Source organism: Aptenodytes patagonicus, chromosome 9, assembly GCF_965638725.1.
Source record: "Aptenodytes patagonicus chromosome 9, bAptPat1.pri.cur, whole genome shotgun sequence".
NCBI classification, from domain to species: Eukaryota; Metazoa; Chordata; class Aves; order Sphenisciformes; family Spheniscidae; genus Aptenodytes; species Aptenodytes patagonicus.
Window position 1 is genome coordinate 386,180 of NC_134957.1, and position 19,821 is coordinate 406,000.

The 19,821-nt window shown below is 55.8% G+C and overlaps 1 protein-coding gene across 3 annotated transcripts in view; it reads right to left on the reverse strand.

Annotated features, from left to right (window-relative positions):
• Nucleotides 1-16,292, reverse strand: part of NLGN3 (neuroligin 3) — a 41,699-nt gene extending 25,407 nt beyond the window's left edge. For all 3 annotated transcript variants that reach the window (XM_076346834.1, XM_076346833.1, XM_076346832.1), the window contains exon 1: nucleotides 16,224-16,292. The gene's annotated coding sequence lies outside the window, so the exon portion shown is untranslated. The remainder of the gene's footprint in view (nucleotides 1-16,223) is intronic.
• Between the last annotated feature and the right edge of the window lie 3,529 nt (nucleotides 16,293-19,821).

A 19,821-nucleotide genomic window follows, 5' to 3' on the forward strand; every position in this document is an offset into this window, starting at 1 on the left:
TTCCTCGGGGCTGCAGCCACAAGGTGCTGTGGGCATTGCTGCTCCACCAACTCCTCCAGCCAAGCAATTTCACAGCACCAGGCAGCACCGCTCCACAGCCCGCAGCTGCCCAGCTGGGCTATGCACACCAGTCACTGCAAAATTAGGGCTGAATTCACCACCCACTTTGCACCCTTGGAGCGGCCACACACCCAGTGTAACCACCCTGTCCTGGCACAATGAGGAATCTCTTTTTACAAAACAGACAAAAATCAGCTTCTTGCGACAGCTCCTCAGAATTATGTTATGATGATATTCCTTTGGGTTTTTGTTTAATCCTCATCCATGGTTCTTTTAATAGCTTTTAAAAACCATGGAAATCTGAAGACAAAAAACATAAGCTAAGATAGAATTAAAGTTCCAAGTACACATCCTTAAATAAAATGATACTACAGGACTTGCAACTGCCTCCAATTATGAGTTTTATGAAGCATCAGGCACAGAGGTGAGTTACGTTAGCGATAGCTAAATATGTCCAGATATGGAGATGCACAATCAAGACCCAGCAGCCCTAACATTACCCTGGAGAGCCACGATGCCTTAACACTCAAATCCAGATCATGGTATTTTAACATTGTAATTCCACATTTGGTTCTATCATTTTTTAGAGACTTTTTCCCTCCATCTGCCCATGTCCCTGCAGCACAGAATAAAGGCACCCAAACAATCTCAGCAACATGCTCCTAAGCCTTCCTATGTTTGGATTGTTTTTCAATTACAAACCCAAAAAATGATGCAAACCCTAAATCTGGAATTCCCTGGGTTTCAAATGCCTCATTTGGGATGATTACAATATCCCCATAACACATCTTATACCCACATATTGCTGTTCTGTGCTCTGTGCTTTCTACTGTAACTTCATGTTAACATAACATTTAGGATGGGAATTTAGCCTTAATTTAAAATTGACAGACTGCCATGAAAATCCAAGCTCAGCCCCCTTCACCAGGGGCTGTTGCATGTGACTTGCATCGCTGCCTGCTGCCTCAACAGCTCTTAAGCTTCCCCTTGGTCTTTCAAAGCATGCAAAATAACCGGGATATCTGAGAAAGGACATTTCCTTCAGGGAAGTGATTCCCCTCGCATCCCATGAGAGGTGGGAGCAAAACTTCCCCAGTTTGCCGCCTACAGCACTCCCGTTCTTCCCTCCAGCAGCGAAGCCAAACATGTCCCCCAGCGAAGATGGCTGCTGCCTCCCTGCAGCCCTGCACCAGGAGAAGCTGTGCCTGCCAACTGGAAGGGAAACCGGGCTGGGCTGGGCTGGGCAGATACGGCCAAACTGGGGATGCTCAGATGAGCGTGAAGTGAGGAGCCAGGAGGATAAAGACACCTCAGGCATCCCAGGTCACTCTGCCAGACCACTAGTGGGGCGAGTGGAGGAAGTGAGGCTGCTAGCTGTTAGGGATATTATTCATGTGCTTTGGAAAACAAACGCTCTATCAGTATTTCCACGGCCGTACTGTCTGCCAGACGGCTCCCTGCTCAACAAGGAGACACTCTCCATGGAAACCTGGGCGGGCGGGATCCTCAGGAAGCCTCCCTCACAGATGCACAGTGAGGCATCTCAACACCAGCCAGACGAGCCGGATCCACACCTTCCCTGGCAGGTGACCAAGGAGATGCGAGCAGGCAGCCTGCCCTTGTATCGCACCCTTCATCGGGGTCTAGCCTCCTGCCCCTGAGCACTCAGGCTGACCCAACCCCAAGCTCATCACGTTGATGCTGTGGCTCTATGTCCCGTGTGGTCCAGAGCCAGAACAGACTGGGACCTCAAACTGCCCAGCTGGCACGGATGGATGATCTCCTCCCGACAGCAAGTGGACGAGATGTCCCATTGCATCCTGCATCCACTCTGCCTTGTGCAGCTCTGCTCACCATCTGATGCCATTGTATCATGGTGAGAGGTAGCTGGGGGCCAGTCCACGCACCCCAGCACAGACATGCACCTGGTAAGCAGCATGAGAAACCTCTGCCTCCTCTTCCCCAGGGCGACCAACCTCCAGACCTTTCCACCAGCCTGTGCTCTGGGACCTCAGGCTGATGCTCAGCTCTCAGGCAGCAGCACCTGCCAGATGCGCTTCCCACCCTGCCAGCTGCTCTCCTCCACCAGGCAGCGACCCTGGCTCTCACCAACCCCTGATCCCATCCCATCTGGCCTGCAACACTGCAGAAACCCCATAGGAAACCCTGGGGAGGGCTGTAGTCATTGGGAGGTGAAAAACTGCACAAACAGGCCACGGAGGAAAAAACAGCAGCGTTTCTGCCAGAAGGGTCATAAGGGCTACAGAGGAATACAAACTGAACGTGAGCCAGCATGTCATTGCCACAAAAAAAGGCAAATACAGTAGGATGTGTGAAAGGCCAGCTTATAAAGACACGTGAAGTAATTACTCAGCTCTCCTTTCAGCTCATAAAGGCACATCAAGTAATTATACTGTTGTCCTCCAGAGAACCAGTTCATTCCCCAAAAGATTTGGACCAACTGTGAGAGGCCACAGGAGACCAGCAAGACCACCAAAAAGCCTTGGACAAAAGCCTGGAAGAGTGGGGCTAGTCTAGACAAGACAAGTCAGAGGACACAGTTTTATAACATATAGAGGGCACTGCAAAAAAGGTCAGAAGAGTCTGACACTGAACTTCATGCTAGGTAGGAGACACATTCATATTAAGAGTGTACACCAGGAAAAGTTAAAGTACCCCATGCATATCTGCAAAGGGTGCTACATGGCAGATAGATGGACAAGTGACCCGTTGGCGTCCCTCCAGTCTCCTACACTTCTCATCACCCTGGCTGGCAGCTCTGTCCCTGCTCTCATACATTCAGCATTTGTCACCATCTGGGCAAACTACAGCCACCTTGGCCACGAAGCCTTCAGCATTTAGGATGCTCTGACAGAGCAGAACACTTAGGAGGCTTCCCAGCACTGTGGAGCCCATCACACCTGTTCTCCACTCTGCAGAGGTTTCCCCCAGAGTCCGGTGTCCCCCATCTCACTCTCCTCCTAGAGGCACATCTGCAGCACCTCCGATATCTAGGCACCACAGTCACTCTGATGGAACAGAAGGAAAAACAGTCACAAACCTCACCCTCATTTGCTTCAAGTGCAAGATACATCCCTGTGACTTGCCTTTCCTAACTTCTACCCACAGCACCACCAATATTTAAAGCAAGCTGAACATCAGAAGCCTACGAGACACTCCACTGCACGTCCTTTGCCCTGGGGAGAGGATGATAGACCGTATGAGAAGTGTCAGTTAAGTTTCTCAATGCTGCAAGAACATATGTGGGACAGAAGCTCTTTGACAACTCCCAGACACGTGCCAAGATCCTCAAGAGCTCCCATTCAGAACAGAAGAATGTTACCCAAAATCGCTAGAAACAGACAATTTCAAGTGCCACTTCTGCTGTGGTGCCAATGACCTCCTGCTGCAATATGGCCTGTACCCATTTGCTCCATGGCCTTTAACGAGTCCTTCCTGAAGGAGCCAAGCCTGCTGGAAGGACACCAGGGGCAAAGCAGACTTTTCCCTTGCCCACACTTCAGCTTTTCCAGACATTTTTGGTGTTGAATGCCAGCACACTGTTCGATGCCTGGCTCCAGAAGGCACACTACCCAGCAGGTGAGATAGCCTGGCTCATTTCCAACTCCTGTTTAGCATCAAAAGCTCAAAAAAATGCAGGAGGTTTCTCAGTGTCACTGAGCTGAGACTGGCGATGCTGCTGAAGGACAGCCAGTGAGCACTGCAGCAGGGACGTTGTTGGGGTCAGCACCCAATACTGCCAGTGCAAGCAGATGGTGACCTCTATAGGGGACCCAAGGACAACCATTCTTGAAAGCCTGAGCTCTTTTGGAGTGGGCTACATACTCACCTTGAGCTGGTGTAGATTTTGACTGATCTTCCCACTCATTTTTTCCCAGAAGTCTGATAGAAAGCTGAGGCAGGGCCACATGGCACAGCCAGCAGCTGCTGTGTGAGCAAGAGGCTCTGCTGGGACAGAACCCTGGCTGTGAAGAGGGCAGTGGCAGCAGCTTCTTGGTGGGCTGTCGGGTTTCCACATGTCTCAGGGATAGCTGCTGGAAGTAGGCCATTTATTGCCATGTTCTGGGTAGAAATAATCTGGATTATCTCATGTTACGGCTTCCCTGACCCCAGCATGAAGAAATGGTGGTAGCTTTTCTCTCCCTCACCTTGCTGCTTGCACAGTTTCAATTTACAAATGCTTCCCTGCAGGGGCAAAGGTTAATGAGAACCACTGTCTAACCAGCAAACACAGTGCCCTGGCCTTGGCATGGATATACATGCACTTGCTCCCCAGCCAGAACAACTGGCAGCAAAGGAAGAGAGCCTGACCCAGCCTGGAAGATCAAAGAGCCCCGGAGGAGACTCCAGAAGCCCCTGCAATGGGGTCGCCACACACACTGCTACAGCTGGATGTGGCATCGCTCAATCCCAGCCTGAACGTGCCTGGTCCGGCCTGGCAGGACCGACCACCATGGGGCGGTGCTTTGTGCTGTTCCCTGAAGATCGTGTGAGGGGGTGCAGGCTGCTCAGTGCCCCCCAGCACTGCCAGCACATTGATCCCTGCCTGCTCTGACTGCCCGGCAGGGGAGGTGGGACCGGCGCGTCCTCGCCGCCGTCCCCGGGGCCGGGCGGGAGCTGTCCCTTCAGCACCGCGCCGCTCCCGCCGCCCCGCCGGCCTCTCCCCCACCAGGAGAACGTGTGGTTCTTCTCCGAGCAGACCCACAGCGCAGCCCTGCAGCCCAGATCATCTAAAAGGCACAGAGTACTTGCAGGAAAAGCGCTCGGTCTCTCTCGGGCTCCAGCGGGCCGTTTGGCAGCTGGAGGAAAGGTGGGATGTGCAAGGATATCTGTCGAGCAAACTGCATCACCTGGACTACATGAGGGGCGACCTCATTGCTCTCTACAGCTTCATGAGGACATGAAGTGGAGAGGGAGGTGCTGATCTCTTCTCCAGTGCTAGGATGTGTGGGAATGGTTCAAAGCTGTGCCAGGGAAGGTTTAGACTGGACATTAGGAAGCATTTCTTTACCAAGAGGGTGGTCAAACACTGGAACAGGCTTCCTAGAGAGGTGGTTGATGCCCCAAGCCTGTCAGTGTTTGAGAAGCATTTGGACAATGCCCTTAATAATTTGCTTTAACTTTTGGTCAGCCCTGAATTGATCAGGCAATTAGACTAGATGATAATTGTAGGTCCCTTCCAACTGAAATATTCTATTCTATTCTATTCTATTCTATTCTATTCTATTCTATTCTATTCTATTCTATTCTATTCTATTCTATTCTAGAGGAAACAGCGCTTTGTAAATAAATGGCAGAATTACTCCAGCGCTCGCTTTGTGCGGGCAGGTCACTGACAATGCAAAAGTGCATCCACAGAACCCTGGAATTTCCAGACTTCTATTCAGGAGCAAACTGACAGACAATCTGCTTTCAGCAAGCCCTTGGCACCAGCACAAAGTTCATGCCAAGACAACTTGCTCACTCTCCAACATATCACAAACAAGCACCAGGCACCTACTTTAAGGCAATATAAGCTCACTCACAAATCTGAGATCAACACTCCGCAGCTAGCAACTGGAGTGCAAATCTCACCCAGCAAAGAGTGAGCTGTCTGCACAAGCAGCATTCCCCTCATTTCCTTCTCCAGCTTTGGTGAGCCACGTGTTGACATTATCCCAGCTGCTCATCACCATCCCCCTCACATCTGCCAGAGTAATGGCTCCTATGTCCTCTGCCAACCACCTCGGAAACTACCATGGCTAGCAGGGGCCCTGGTTTTCAAGTTAACATGGATCATTATGACTGAACCATGTTAGGGAGAAATTACATGAGCACAAGGCTCTTTTCAGAGCAACAAGCTTCTGAAACTCTAAGTCCAAACATGTTAATATTTCTTACATTAGCAAAAACAGGTTTCAAATTTAATAAAGAAAGGAGACTTCAGTGACCCAAAGAGGCTGGCTTGATGCAATGACCACCCCCATTTCTGAAATGCCTCAAACTAAGCAGCATGTATGAAACCCAGCTGCTGATGGAATGTCCTTCCCCAAAACTCCCTCATACCCCAGTCCCTCAAGCTCCTTTCTGGGCGCCCAGTCATGCAAAGGACATGGACCCCCTCCAACCAACTGGGTCATGGGCAATTTGCACAAAGCCCTGTCCTACCTTTACCACCACCTGTACTAATAACAGGTCAAGATGTCTCACGCATGCTCCAAGGAAAGCTGAGAAAGCACCAGTGGCTGCAGGCAGGCTGAGTGTGTGCACAGCCAATGCTTTCCATGGACTAGCGTGGCCTGGAGGAGGCTCTATAAATGTAAGGAGGTGGGCTGGGCAGAAAGGAAGTGACTGCAGCTTAAAATACAAAGACTTTCTGCAAATGAGACTAGAGAGGGTGTGCAACAAAACCCAAGAGTGCTTTGAATGGGGACAGCTACACCCAAAATAAGTTGTCAACATTTCATTTTTACTGACTCAAAGCAGGAAGCTAAAACCATTTAATCACAGGTTGTAATCCAGACCATGGCTGTAAGAACCTCTGGTTTCAGTGGCAGAGCTGATAAAGGATTGTTTCTTTTACCGACACCTGCCCCAACCACGTATTTCTGCCTGACATCACTGCCCACTGCTCTTCGTCAGCTGAGCAAAGTTTTGCAGGGCAGAATTGTAAACCAGGTCATGGAGGTGATCCAGGCTAAAGGTAATGAAACCCAGGGCAAAGAACAAAGATGAGGAAGATAGTTGGAGACAAGCAGGAACTAACTTTTCCATGGAAGCTGAAACATGACATAATTAGTCAGTTTTCCTGTGCAGAGATAAGATTACAAGTTACCTCACAGTGTACAAGCACCACCTTCCTGCACCACCTGTTACCACCCTGTCTTGTACCATGGGACACCAACCCAGCCACCAAGTCTGTGGAGCAGGGTGGCTCTATGTAGACAGCAAATCCCTGTGCAACGGCGGGTGTGGGCCATCTCAACAGAGCCACCCCTCCAGGGTCACAACACAGGCAGCAGAGCCATGCATGCTCCCTCACAGTGCTAGAAAGCCCAAGCATTGCAGTCCAGCACCAAATCGTTTCCCCACTGCAGGGTCCTTGGTGGCAATGCTCAGGAAAGCTGTCCCAGATGATGTTTGAGCTAGCATCACCTCCACCATCCACACCAGCTCCACCTTGTTACAATAGTCCTTACTTCCAGGTGAAACACCAGACAGGCTCCGCGCAGACCCACACACCCAGAGCTTGGGATGCCCTGACCAGAGAACAGACATGATTTTCTGACCATATTGCAAAAGTCAAGCCAGGGTCAGGGGACCAGCGGTTTCTCTGGCCAGCAAGGAACACCCAGACAAACTGATCATCGTGGCATCACCATGCTGGTGCCCCTTTCAGGCCTGATGGCATCAGCAGTGACCCACCGCTCCATGACACTGCGGCTTGCCTGGGGACACAGCTGGCCCCGGCAGCAGCAGCCACCAGAGCATTGCTCGGTCCCAGCTCTGCTGTGGCTGGCCTGGGTGACTGTGCTCCCCTCCTCACAGCACTGGTCTCTTCACCTGCAACAGAGGGCTGCTGTCTGCAAAGTACTCAAAGGTAGGAGACCCAGAAAGCTCTGGACTGGGGCAGGAGAAGGGGAGCTGTGACCACTGATAGCAATGCACATGGAGGACAGAGCACAGGCCAGTGCAAGCTGCATTTGCTAACACTAACACCTGTTGCCTCTGCTCCTGCCAGCAAGTGGGACTCACTGGAAATGTCAGGAAGGGAAGATCTGAACGTGGAGGTGGGAAAATGCCATCGCTGCTGGAAGCACCACAGACAACTCTGTCCACAACACCCATCCTCCCTGCTGCCCAGCTTGCAAGCTGCTGGTGGCAGAGAGCACCAGGTCCCTCTCACTTCCAGCTGCACCATGCCCCTCGCTTCCACAGGGCAGGGGAGACCAGCCTGGGGCAGCACCTCTCGGCAGGGCTCCTGCCGGTAGCCAGGGCTGCACACCCAGAGCCAACATGACACAGCGTCAAGCAGCCACGTCCTGCAGCAGACACTGCTCCTCCGAGGTGACGTCAGCCTCCGCAAGAGCTGGCAGGCAGGACATGCTGTGCATGCCGGCCGCGCTGCTCCCAGACACCGCCTGGCTCCAGCAGACGCCGTGGCCTGTGTTCCTCACCAGCTATGGCTTATCTACAAATTGAATTTCACACTTGCATGCTCCAGACTAAGGCACAGGTGCTGGAGAAGCCACCCTCCCCCTCCACATCTGTCTTCCCCCTCACCCCACCCCGCCGCTGAGCGCCGGCACTGAGGATAATGGGTGGCGGCTGTGGAGGAGCTCCTGGGCAAAGATGCCAACCCCGCACAGCCAGCGTTGGCTCACAGCAGAGCTGCCACAGTGCTGGCAGTGCCCTCCACGCTTGGGGCAGCACCAGGGAGAGGGGAGCCCCAGGGCCCCTGGCACAACGGCTACCCACACATGCTGCTGACACGGCATGGCATCCAAAAATGCCCGTCTGCTGCTGAATAAGATAAAAGCCTGTCTCAGAGTTACTGGTTTCTCCAGAAACCCTAAAGGCTTTCCCAGGAACTCTGGAAATGCATAGATTTGCTACGTGCTCCAGTGAGCAACCTAAAGAGTTCATATAGGCATCACGGCCAGAGATCGCCATTGTCACAGGTCATACGTGACGGCTGGCAACCCAGACAGATGCAGTGTCAGTCACCTTGGAAGGACCTCAAGCAGTTAGATGGTCCAGCCCAAGCCCACAACAGCCTCTACTCAACTAAGACAAGCAGCTTCCTCAAGCAGGGAAGCCTGCCCTCAGCAAGAGCCATCAGCTGCTCGTGTTCCCAAGCTGGCGTGACCAAGCAGAAGACCATGTGTCCTGGTTTCAGCTGGGATAGAGTTAATTTTCTTCCTAATAGCTAGCACAGTGATGTGTTTTGGATTTAGTAGGAGAATAATGTTGATAACACATTGATGTTTTAGTTGTTGCTAAGTAGTGCTTACACTAGTCAAGGACTTTTCAGCTTCCCATGCCCTGTCAGCAAGAAGCTGGGAGGGGGCACAGCCAGGACAGCTGACCCAACCTGGCCAAAGGGATTTTCCATACCATGGGACATCATGCTCAGTGTATAAACTGGGGGGAGTTGGCCAGGGGGTGGTGACCGCTGCTCAGGGACTGGCTGGGCATCAGTCGGTGGGTGGTGAGCAATTGCATTGTGCATCACTTGTTTTGTATATTCTTTTATCATTATTATTATTATTTTCCTTTCCTTTTCTGTCCTATTAAACTCTCTTTATCTCAACCCACAAATTTTACTTTTTTTTTTCCAATTCTCTCCCCCATCCCACTGCGGGGGGGGGGGTGGGGGTGGGTGGGTGAGTGAACGGCTGTGTGGTGTTTAGCTGCCTGCCGGGTTAAACCATAACACCATGGAAACCCCCCGGGCTGGAGGGTCAGGGGGGGTCAGCCTGCAGCCAGGGCAGCTCCCCAAAGTCTGACTCTTGCTCATGCAACCAGGGCTTGCTAAGGACTGGAGGCCAGGCAAGCCAGCAGCTAGGAAGGAAGCCTGTTCAAATTTAATCCAAAATGTATTTTCTATTTTCCCTTGTAGCTTTCTCCTCCCATATTTTCTATCTTCAAGCACAAAAAAGCAGAAAGCCTAAAACCTCTGGCAAAAAATCCCTTAATGTCTTTTACCGTAAAGGCTGCCTAGTGTTAAGAAATAAGCTGGACCGGAGCAAATCAGGCAGCCTGGGGATGCCCTGTCTCTCCAGAGGGAGCAGACCAGAATGAAGCACGACATACAGGCAGGGTGCAAGGACCAGCAATGCCAAGGAAAGGCAACCCCCAGTGCCAAGAAGGTTCCTGCGCTCCCTGCTGCCTCTCAGAGGTCCCTGAGTACAGCTTTGCCTCGGCAGATGCCCACTTTGAAGCATCACTCCCGGCGGACACAGGAGGAGGTTTTTGTTACAAAGAGCAGGTAACCACTTGGCTCCTCTTGTGGTCGTGAGCATCAAAGTACAGCAGCCCAAGTTTGCAACCTCAGATCCTCATCAAGAGAGCCCAGTGGCAATAGAGACCAAAATGGCAACGAGACAGAAATAGAGATCGTTTCTGTCTTGGGGCACAGGATGCTTGCCCCTTACGGCTGCTAGCCAAGGGCAGATTTCATTTTTGTGGTTGCAAGGACGCCATTGTGCTGGCTGGGAAGCCCCCAGCCCTTGCAGACGGGGTCCTCCTGGAAGTCATGAGGATAGGAAACAGCATCCTCTTCATGAGCTTCAGCCTTGCTTGGCCTCATCCTGCTGCCCCCCACCCAAAGCCCACTGGGGACCACTAGATCCCCAGCTCATCCCTGCATCCTCCTCTCCCAGTCTACTTCTCCCACAAGAAGCAAACCTCTCCCAAGCCGAGCCTCACATCTCTGTGCTGTCCTTGCATGTCTCTGGACTGCTTGAGGAGCTGGGGGACAGCCTTCGGGCACCCCATGTACGCCTAGGTAAGGCTGAACTGGACCCTCACTGGTAGCAGGACATGAGTCTTTTCTCATCTGAGCATAAAACCAGGAACAAAACCGAGACTGATGTTTCCTGACATGCGTGAGAACAGGCAGAGCCAGGGGACTGGAGGAGGTGGAGATGAAGATCAGACCCCCAGGGATCCCACAGTGCCCACCATGTGCAGCGAGTACCAGGGAACTGGGACAACACTGGGATGAGACTCCAGCTCTGCTGCCAGTGTGTCGGGCAGGTGCCCTGTGCCCAGGGAACCAGAGGAAGCAGAACTGCCAGGTAACACAGGAGGGAAGGGATATTGCCATCCATTTTCAAACCAACCGAATTAACGACTGTTCAGCAGACAAAAGTCTGTCAGAAGTCTCCAGCAAAGGGTTCTGCGATACCGAGGCAGATCGGTGTTTATCACAGGTACCACCTCTCCCACCAGCTGCACCTCCATCACGTGGGGAGAGCATCTCACACTCTCAGCGAGGAAGCAGGACTGAGCAGGCATCTGTCACCCTGTGCCAAAGTAACACAGAGCTGGATGGGGATAAATCCATCCTTCTTTACCAAAGCCCAGTGCTCCCTCCTGGCTCCACCCTCTCTGGTAGGCACCACGTTATGAAAATAACAGCTCAGACCAAGAGTCCACCTTCCCCTATGTACTTTCTTGCCAATAGTCAGAAGCATGAGCAATTTGCAGCTCAGCAGCTGACCAGGTCAGATGTGGATCTCAGTGTATTTATTGGTTCTGGGGGAACCTCTTGTCCTTCTTGAATTCATCCCATTTCTCCTGGAACCAATGTAAGGTTTTGCTGTTTACGACACCATATTCTGAGGACTTCTGCGGTTTGATAGCACGTCTGCGAGAGGCAATGCCCCTCCTCCTGTGTGGCACCTCCTGCTAGCTTCATTTGATGTGACCTTGTAGTACAAGGAATGCATGGAAAGAAACAGTGAACAGTTAACCTCTATCCCTTCTCTCCTGGCCTCCTGTAGACAAATCTTATCCATTTTCTGTTGTTTCTTTTCCAGTCTGAAGAACCCTGCCTTATTTAGCCATTTTTTGCACAGAGGCTGTCAGACCTCTGACCATTCCTGCTGCAACCTCCAGGCATTTGACTCCACAATGATCTCAACACCCACACATCTCTCCTGAGCTCCCCCGGGCAGCTCTAGAGACAGAGGCATAGAGCAACCCCTGCCCCCTTCTCCTGCACCACCTGAGGACTGTTCCATGAGTCCTCAAGTTGCTCAGTGGTGTCTGGAGTCATGTAAGGGTAGAGGAAGGACGTGAAGACAGCCGGATTCACAGACTCACCTCCACAACTCCTTTAGCACTGGGTGTTGGCACCAGGAGATGGACATGGCCACCTCCATGGTGAGTGGCATGCAGACACTTTGGCCACAATGCAGACTTGGGCTTCTTCTCCCACTCCTTTAGAGTAGCAGCTAATGAATGCCTGATGAAGGCAAAGTCCCTGCAGCCCCTGATCACCACACCAAAGGGCATTCTTAGCAGTCCCCTCCCCAAGTCCAAAAGCCTTCCTGACCAGCCTCTGCCAACCATCCTCACCCTCAGAGAGCCCCAGCAGCCCAGACCCAGACCCAAACAAGGCTTGTGCACAGTACGAGCCCTGTAACATGCTCTCTCTGCAACCTTTCCCAAACTTTGCCACCTGCTCTGCTGGCATGGCCAGAGCATCTGGCCACCAGGCAAAGCTTCGGCTCTGCTTGCCAGGCACCTCACAGGATATGCTCACACTGAGATGCAGTTCGAAAATAACAGATGTTACTCCACTGTTCTGCATTTTGCAGTGTCAGGAACAAGGCTTCTTTACCAACAATCCCCTGAGCTACTTGCCAAGGCAGTCTAAGCCCAAAGAGCACTCCCCGGCACAAAGTCTTGCTCACAGACAATGCCCCCCCCATGCCATGTGTCTGCCCCACTGCCGGACAGACAACATGGCAAAAGGAGTATATTGCAAGGGCAGTGTTTCCCCACACAACTGCAAGACTAAGCAGGAACACAGGTTTCATCATGGACTGCAATACCTCATCGCTACTGAGCCCAGACAAGCCTCCAAGCAAACAGCATGTATCCTCCTAACTAGGGAAAACTCCCAGGAGCCGCATGCACCAGACAAGACCTAGCAGCTGCAGCCAGAAGCCCCCACATCTTTTCACCGCTCCCGCTTCATCCCCATTTCCCCTCAGACTCACTCCAGGGTCTGAATGATGTGGTAGCTCTGGCAATTGCAGGACCTTTTATTCATTCCCCTCACACCCATTGCAGAATCCTGCTGAGGCCAGCAGCACACAGCACCGGTCACAGCCTGCTCCCTGCCCCCAGCTCCAGGGAGCATCACATCAGGAGACCACTGGAGCATTTAGTCCACCATGCAGCACTACTCAGCTCTGTCACAGTCCTCAAACCCAGCTTTCCTCAGGCACCCCAGTACCAGGATCCACCCTGCCTCCTTCTGCTGATGTGCCCCTGCCAGCCGGCTGTGACCACCTCCCCTCCGTGCTGACCCAAGACCTGTGCACGCCCCTGGCTGTGGCTGTGGATGCAGGTACAAATGCCAGACCCTGATTAAGAAGCATCTTCTGAAACGCTCTGTCAGTGGCAGCTGATAACCACAGACCATCAGGAGAGGAATCTGCCTGGGATCCCACGGGGAGCAAATAACTGTCCCATCCCAGCAGCGCTGAAAGCCCTAAGAACAGAGCCAAGCTGTCCCTGCCCCATCCCTCTGCACTTGGTGCACAGCCTGAGGATGGCAGATACTCAGCCCTTCTGTGCTCTGCTGTGAGATTTCACAGGTTCCTTCGTGGCTCCTCCACAGCTCATGCCCAGATACATGCTCCATGTCCCCATCCCCACCGCTTCCCACCATCCTTCCACCTTCCTCCTGTTACTGGATTCCTCCAGCTGCCACCGGCACAGCATGGACACCCCACACCAGTCTGTCCGAGGCCACAGTTGCTCCTGGACAGCCAAGAGGGCTTCCCTTCTCCCCTGCCTGCTGCATAGAAGTAGCTTCTAGCAGGAAGGATACAGGAAGATGGCAGCAAACTGCTTGGGAGGCAGCAGAACCACTGTGGTTGGGGAGGTTTAGAAGCTGGCTGAGCTGATGCTGCTCAGGAATGGTTTAGATGGAGCTTAGAGACTCAACGACCTCGAGGTCCCTTCCATACCTGCTGTCCTAAAACTCTTCCTTCCTTGACACAAAGACAAGGCCAATGTGGACCTGCCAGAGGATTTTGGCAGTCACTATCTCCTTGCTCTTGCTCGCAGACTCAATGTGATCCTGGTCAAAAGGCACCTGGACCAGGTCCCTGTCTGTGTTGGACCTGAGCACCCAGACCAGACTCCACAGAGAGCCAGGAGAGACACAGCCACCACAGCTGGAGCCTCGGCACAGTGCTCTGCCAATTCTCACACTGCCTTCTGAAGCCTTGGCAGGCCCCTGCCCACAGGCAAGGCACTGCCAGCCTGCACAGCAGCTCCACTTGCAACTCCCAGGCTCTGCCTGCCCTCACTGCCCTGCTCTCGAGCACCTTCACTCCAGCCTTTTGGGAGAAGAGCCTCTACACAGGGTCTGGGAAGGAGACAGACCCACATGTAAGGTCCAGGGCAACACCCTTGGCATGGGCTCAATCTTCCTCTCCAACAACGTTGCCCTAGATGCACATTGTGTGTTGAATATGGGCAGTTGGAGGCTATGCAAGGCAGTAACATGAAGACCCTGCCAAGATGGCCACTACAACTCCATTTCCTCAGTGCATCGCTGCAGAGGGCCCACACGCCCAGGTCCAAGGGCTGCCTGGCATCTCGGCGGCTTTCGCTCATGCCCTGGTGCTCCAGAGGTTGAGAGCTGCATGTTTGCAGGTGTCCAACTAAACTCCACATCCTGACTACACGTAACCATGGCAACTGCACATGCAAGTGGCGAAGCCTCAAGCTGGGCTAACTGCAAATGCAAATGAAGCAAACATATGCACAATGCTAAAAGTGTGACCTCTAAATGTCAGTCTTTAACCATTTTGCAGACACCACTCTGGTGGTGGCCACCTGCAGCGTGTGGAGCAGGAGGAGGTCTGCTCCGATGGGAACCTTGGGGCGCCCAGCTCTGCGCCAGGGTTTGGCACAGGTGCTCTGGTGCAGAACAGGGAGAAAAGATGGCACATGCATTTCCCAGAGCTAAAAGTGACCCTTGCCTTGGCACCTCGCAGCTCCCTCTCTGGGGACACATCCACCCCTTACCCAGCTGGCAGATGCTCCTGATTCCACAGAGCACCCCGGTTTCCAGAGGAAGGAAGGTCCCACCAGGCTGACACAAAGCACAGCCAGTGCAGGGGCCCGCGGGGAGCTGGCTCTGTCAGCTCTCCTGCTGCACCCACACATGCCCAGCCATGGGGACACCTCCAGCCCCACTGGTGGCAGCAGCATCAGATGAGGCACCTTCAAAGGATGGAAGGAAAGTCTCAGTGTCACGGGGACTTCATGCCAGAGCCACCTCCCCGAGGGAGGTCTGTGGCCTTGGGAAGGGCTGCCAGCAGAGGCACCGGGAGGTGTCACCATTTGGGAGAGCGTAGTCCAGAAAGAGACTGTCTGGCCAAAGGCCTCATGTCCCTCATCACTTCTCCTCTCCCTCGCTGCTGACAGTGCCAGATGTGGATGGACCCTGGCGCTAACTATTACCCACCACGCCTGTCCTGCTCTGTGGCTTCAAGTGCAACGGAGCCAAGCTCAGGCAAATAGTGCCGACTCCAGCCATAGTGTGCATTGGTGGAGCCACCGGCAACCCCTGCGCCATGTGCCTGACCCATCACCCCACTCAGGGACAAGCATGGCCGGCACGACAGAGCCCGTTTGACACCGAGCCTGCCTCCACCACAGTCCCCTGCCCAAGACAGAGACAGGGAATGCCCTTTCACTCCGGGAGCCCAATGACTAACATCATTCCCCATGCTACGCCAAATAAACTGAGCCAAGGGGATCTCTTGCCTGCCCTTGACCCGGGGATGCTCACGCCAGCAGCCTCACGCTGGGCAGCACCAGGCGCATCCTTGCACCCCAAATAACCGACCCTGCCTGCACCGGCACCCCCAGCCCCGGGGAGGATCCCAGTCCCTGAGGCGGGAGCGTCCGAGCCGGGACAACCCCTGCTCCCCGCTCCGTGCTGGGCCCGACAGGCTGAGCCGAACAGAACCGGGCCAACCGGGCGGCCCCGAGCCGAGGATGCGGGGCGGGGGCCGGGGATGCGGGCGGGGGCCGCGCAGCTGAGGCGGGCGCACAATCCCCCTTTCAGCGCGTCGCCATGGCAACCCGCCGGCTCGCCACGGCCGCTCATCCGGCCCCGTTAACCCCCGCCGTTACCCGCCGCCGTCGCCGCGCTCGGCCCCACCCGTTAACCGCCGCCGCGCCCCGCCCCGATGCCCGGCCCGGCCCCGGACGCCCTACCCCGGGACCAGGACCGGGACCGGAACCGGTCCGCAGCCACCCCCGCCCCAGGAGCCCCATCACCGCCGCGGCGGCCGGCCCCGGCCCCAGCCCCGCGCCGTGGGGCCGGTCAGGTCCCGCCCAGCCGCCCTTCCCAGCAAGAGCCGCCGCGGGCCGGGCCGGGCGGGGCGGGGCTCACTCACCGTCGGGGGCAGCGGCGTGGCAGTGCCATGCCGGTGGCGGCAGCGTCTGCTCCGCGCCCCGCGCTCCGCTCAGTCCGGCCCGACCCCGCACCGGGAGCGCGCGGCGCGTGCACGGCGGGGGCGGGCGGGGGAGGGGCCGTACCGCAGCACCCCTTCGCTGCCGCTGGCACCGCCGCCCGGTACCGCACTGATCGGGCATCCCACGACCCCGCCGCTGGGCTGGCCGGGCCCGGTACCGCATGCCCCGGCATCTGCACCGCCCTGGACACTGCACCGAGGGGATATCGCACCCGCCGGGCACCGCGCAGTCCGGTACCGCGCCCACTGGGTCCCAGCACTGACCGCACCTGCACCCCCGGTATCCCCCACGGCCCCTAGAACCCTGTCCTGCGCACGGCACGGGCACTGCCCAGCTACCGGCCCTGGGCGGGGGGGTAACCCCCACTGTCCCGACCGGGACACCTGCACACCCTGGGGCACCCCGCACTGCCGCAGCAAATGACCCCACACTGCCCCAGGCATCCTCTTCTACCCTGGGCATCCTGCACCACCCCGGGCATCCCTGCACTGCCCTGGGCATCCTGCACCATCCTGGGCATCCAGAATCCTGCCCCACTACACCCTGTATCTGCCCCAGCACTCCGCATAGCCCTGAGCTGTGCTGCCCCGGCACGCCCCACAGGAGCTGGAGCACCCCATGCCCTCCAGCCTCAGCATATTTCCCCATGGCCAGGGAGCAGCCCCTGCTTCTCCCACTGCTCCGCAGCACCCAGCTGGTCCAGGGAGGATTCACCAGGTACCAGTATGGGATGCCCCATCCCAGCCTCAGCCCTGGGGCCAGGCGCAGCACTGCCACCCATCCACTCCCTGCCATGCACCGGGCTGTGGGCTCAGCAGCCACAGCCCCATAGGGCCCAGTAGCACCATGCAGCAAGACCCAGCACCTCTGTCGTTCCCCTTTCCTCCTAGCGTGCCCCTTCCCAGCATAGGGATATCTTCCCCTCCTGCGCACGGCCTCCGGGCAGGAGTCGCCTCTCCTCCAGCCTGCCTCTGCCCATGACAGGGCTACCTCTCTGTTTCAGTCCTGCCTGATGGGATTACAGAAATCATTTGAAACAGGGCATGGATTTGGGTCCTGCTGGATGTGTCTGGTCTCTGCATCTCTCTGCCACAGCCAGGGCAGCGTCAGGCATGATGCCTGATCAAAGAGGAGGACGTGCAGTTACCAGCAGACACCTCCACACTTTCCGACCCGGGCAAGGGGAGCTGGGCTCTGCCTCCCTCCCGCTGCCAGAACTGCAACCCAGACCCTACCCAGGCTCTGCAGAGCAGCCACTGCTTCCCGTTTAAGATGCTTGTGCAGCAGCATGTGAAGGGCAGGCATTTATTTCGGCTCTCCTGCATGCCACCGGCACATGCACTGAGTCAGTGAACGTGCAGCCGCAGGGACATCCCTGCACCTCAATGTAGGTTGGGCTTCATCTGGCCCAGTACTTTCTGGCTGCTGCTGCAGGGCAGGTTGGAGCTTTCCTGCCTCTCCTGCCCCACTCCCTCTCTAAGGGACTGCTTGCTGGTGGTCAGCAGCTTGACTGATGTTGTTGCTGGCCTGTTATACGCAGGGTGAGCTGCACGCTGCCACCCTTTACACCTTTGAGTGGACAACATGGTCCAGCACCCTGTGGGATGGATGCACAACCCTGCCCCATGCCCACCAGGGTTCATCAGTGCTGAGAAGCATCTTGAAGGGGCCCCTGGACTGGTGCCGGGCTGCCCTGCATCAGGCAGGGCTCCAGGCATGGCTCCCTGTGTCCTGCTGCCCAGCAAAACCAGCCCAGGACAGGGTCATGGTGCACAGCTGCAGTGGTGCCTTGTGACCCGCTCCCACCAGAGGCACTGCACAGGGAGGACTGGGCACTCATGGAGCTGCTCCACTCCTGGCTTCAGCTGCTTGAGTGGGTAGTGATCGATTTTCTTGCACAACACCAGCTCTGACAGTGCCTGACAAACTGCCTTTGCCTGGGGCACGGTCTGTGCCAGGCTGCTGGGTGGGGCGGGCATGTGGGGCACAACCTGCTCCTGCCCACCCATCACCCCACTGTGCCAAGCTTTGTGCAACCTCAGGCTTCTCCCCATGCGCTAGGCACACACCGTACAGCATCGCCTGCACACGCTGCCCATGGACCGTGCCCAGACACCCCTTAGGGCTGGCCTCCAGCTCCAGGGAGCCCAGCATCAAACACACACAACCCACCCCAGACCGGTGGTCACAGCAGGGCAGCTGCATGCATTACTCAATGGGCAGTGTTGAGCAGTGTGTGATAAAATCCCCCCAGTCGCCTTTGGCTCTGTCACAAGCAGCATTTAGCTACAACTTGGAGAAGGAGCAGAAGGGCTGGAAGCTGTCAGTCCTGCTTAAAACCGCCACAGCTCAGTGCTAACGTGCAGCACAGCAGCAGTGGCTGCAAGGCATGCAGCCAGGCTAGGCAGAGCGTGGCTCCCCAAACATACCCCGTGCTGTGACCAGGTCTTGCCCCAGTCCCCACATCTCCCCCCAGCCTCCTGCACCTACTGGAAACCTCTGGGCAGCCAGAGGGTCTTGGACACTGGCAGCCCTGGGTCTGTCACCATGACAGAGCTCTAGAGTCCTGCTCATCTCATGCGGACCCGGCCTGCCAAGCAGCTGGCATGGGTGGGGGGAACCTTTTACAGAAGGGAAGAACAGGGGCAGCCCCATTTGCTGGGCCATGCAATTAAGCAGGGTCCCCTGGCAGCAGGCATCTGGCCCCAGGGAGGGACAAGTTGTCCCCTTTACCCCAGGGAGGCAGGGTGGTCCCTGGGGCACTTTCACCAGATCCCTGGGGCCCTGAAGGGCACAAAGCAGGAGGTCAGAACCAGACTCTGTGCTCTCCTGCTGCAGCACCCCAACCCTGCCATAGCTACCATGCAAGTGGCACCCCACTGCACCCCTGCCCGGAGCCACCCAGGAAAGCTGTGCTGCCTTCCACTGCCCCGCTCTGGCACCGGCTGCTGCAGAGCTGCCCTTCTCCCATCTCTGGCACAGCAGCAATGCAGAAGGCAGCATCGAAGATGCTGCTTGGCAGAGGCTCAGCTGCCTCCCAGGGCCGGCAGAAGAGAGGGCCATGGCTGTATACGCCAGGAAGAGGGGCTTGTTCTGCCCAGAGACAGTGCCCAGCTTCCCCAGGCTGTGGCTCTACCGGCCCCAGAGCACTCCCTGGCCCCACCCCAGGCAGGATGGGGGGCAGCACAGCCCTCCTCCTGCCCCAGCCATGGGTCCCTCAGAGCAGGGGCCAGCTGGCACAGCCATGGCTGTGAGCAGGGCTTCTGCCTCTGGGGTCACCCAGCACAGGCTGTGGGCAAGCAGAGTCCCTGGCACCAGCCTCCCCTGGGGCATGAAGGGATAGGGGACCAGACAGGCTGCTCCCCAGCCTGATCCTCGTGGAAGGGGACAAGCAGGGATGCACAGAGGAAGCAGCCCTGCACACACATCTGTCTGTTCTCATTAACGAGGGAGTCCATCTCCATCAGGCCTAGCCAGCAACACCTTCCAACCAACCTGCAACAACATGGCAGGAGCCTG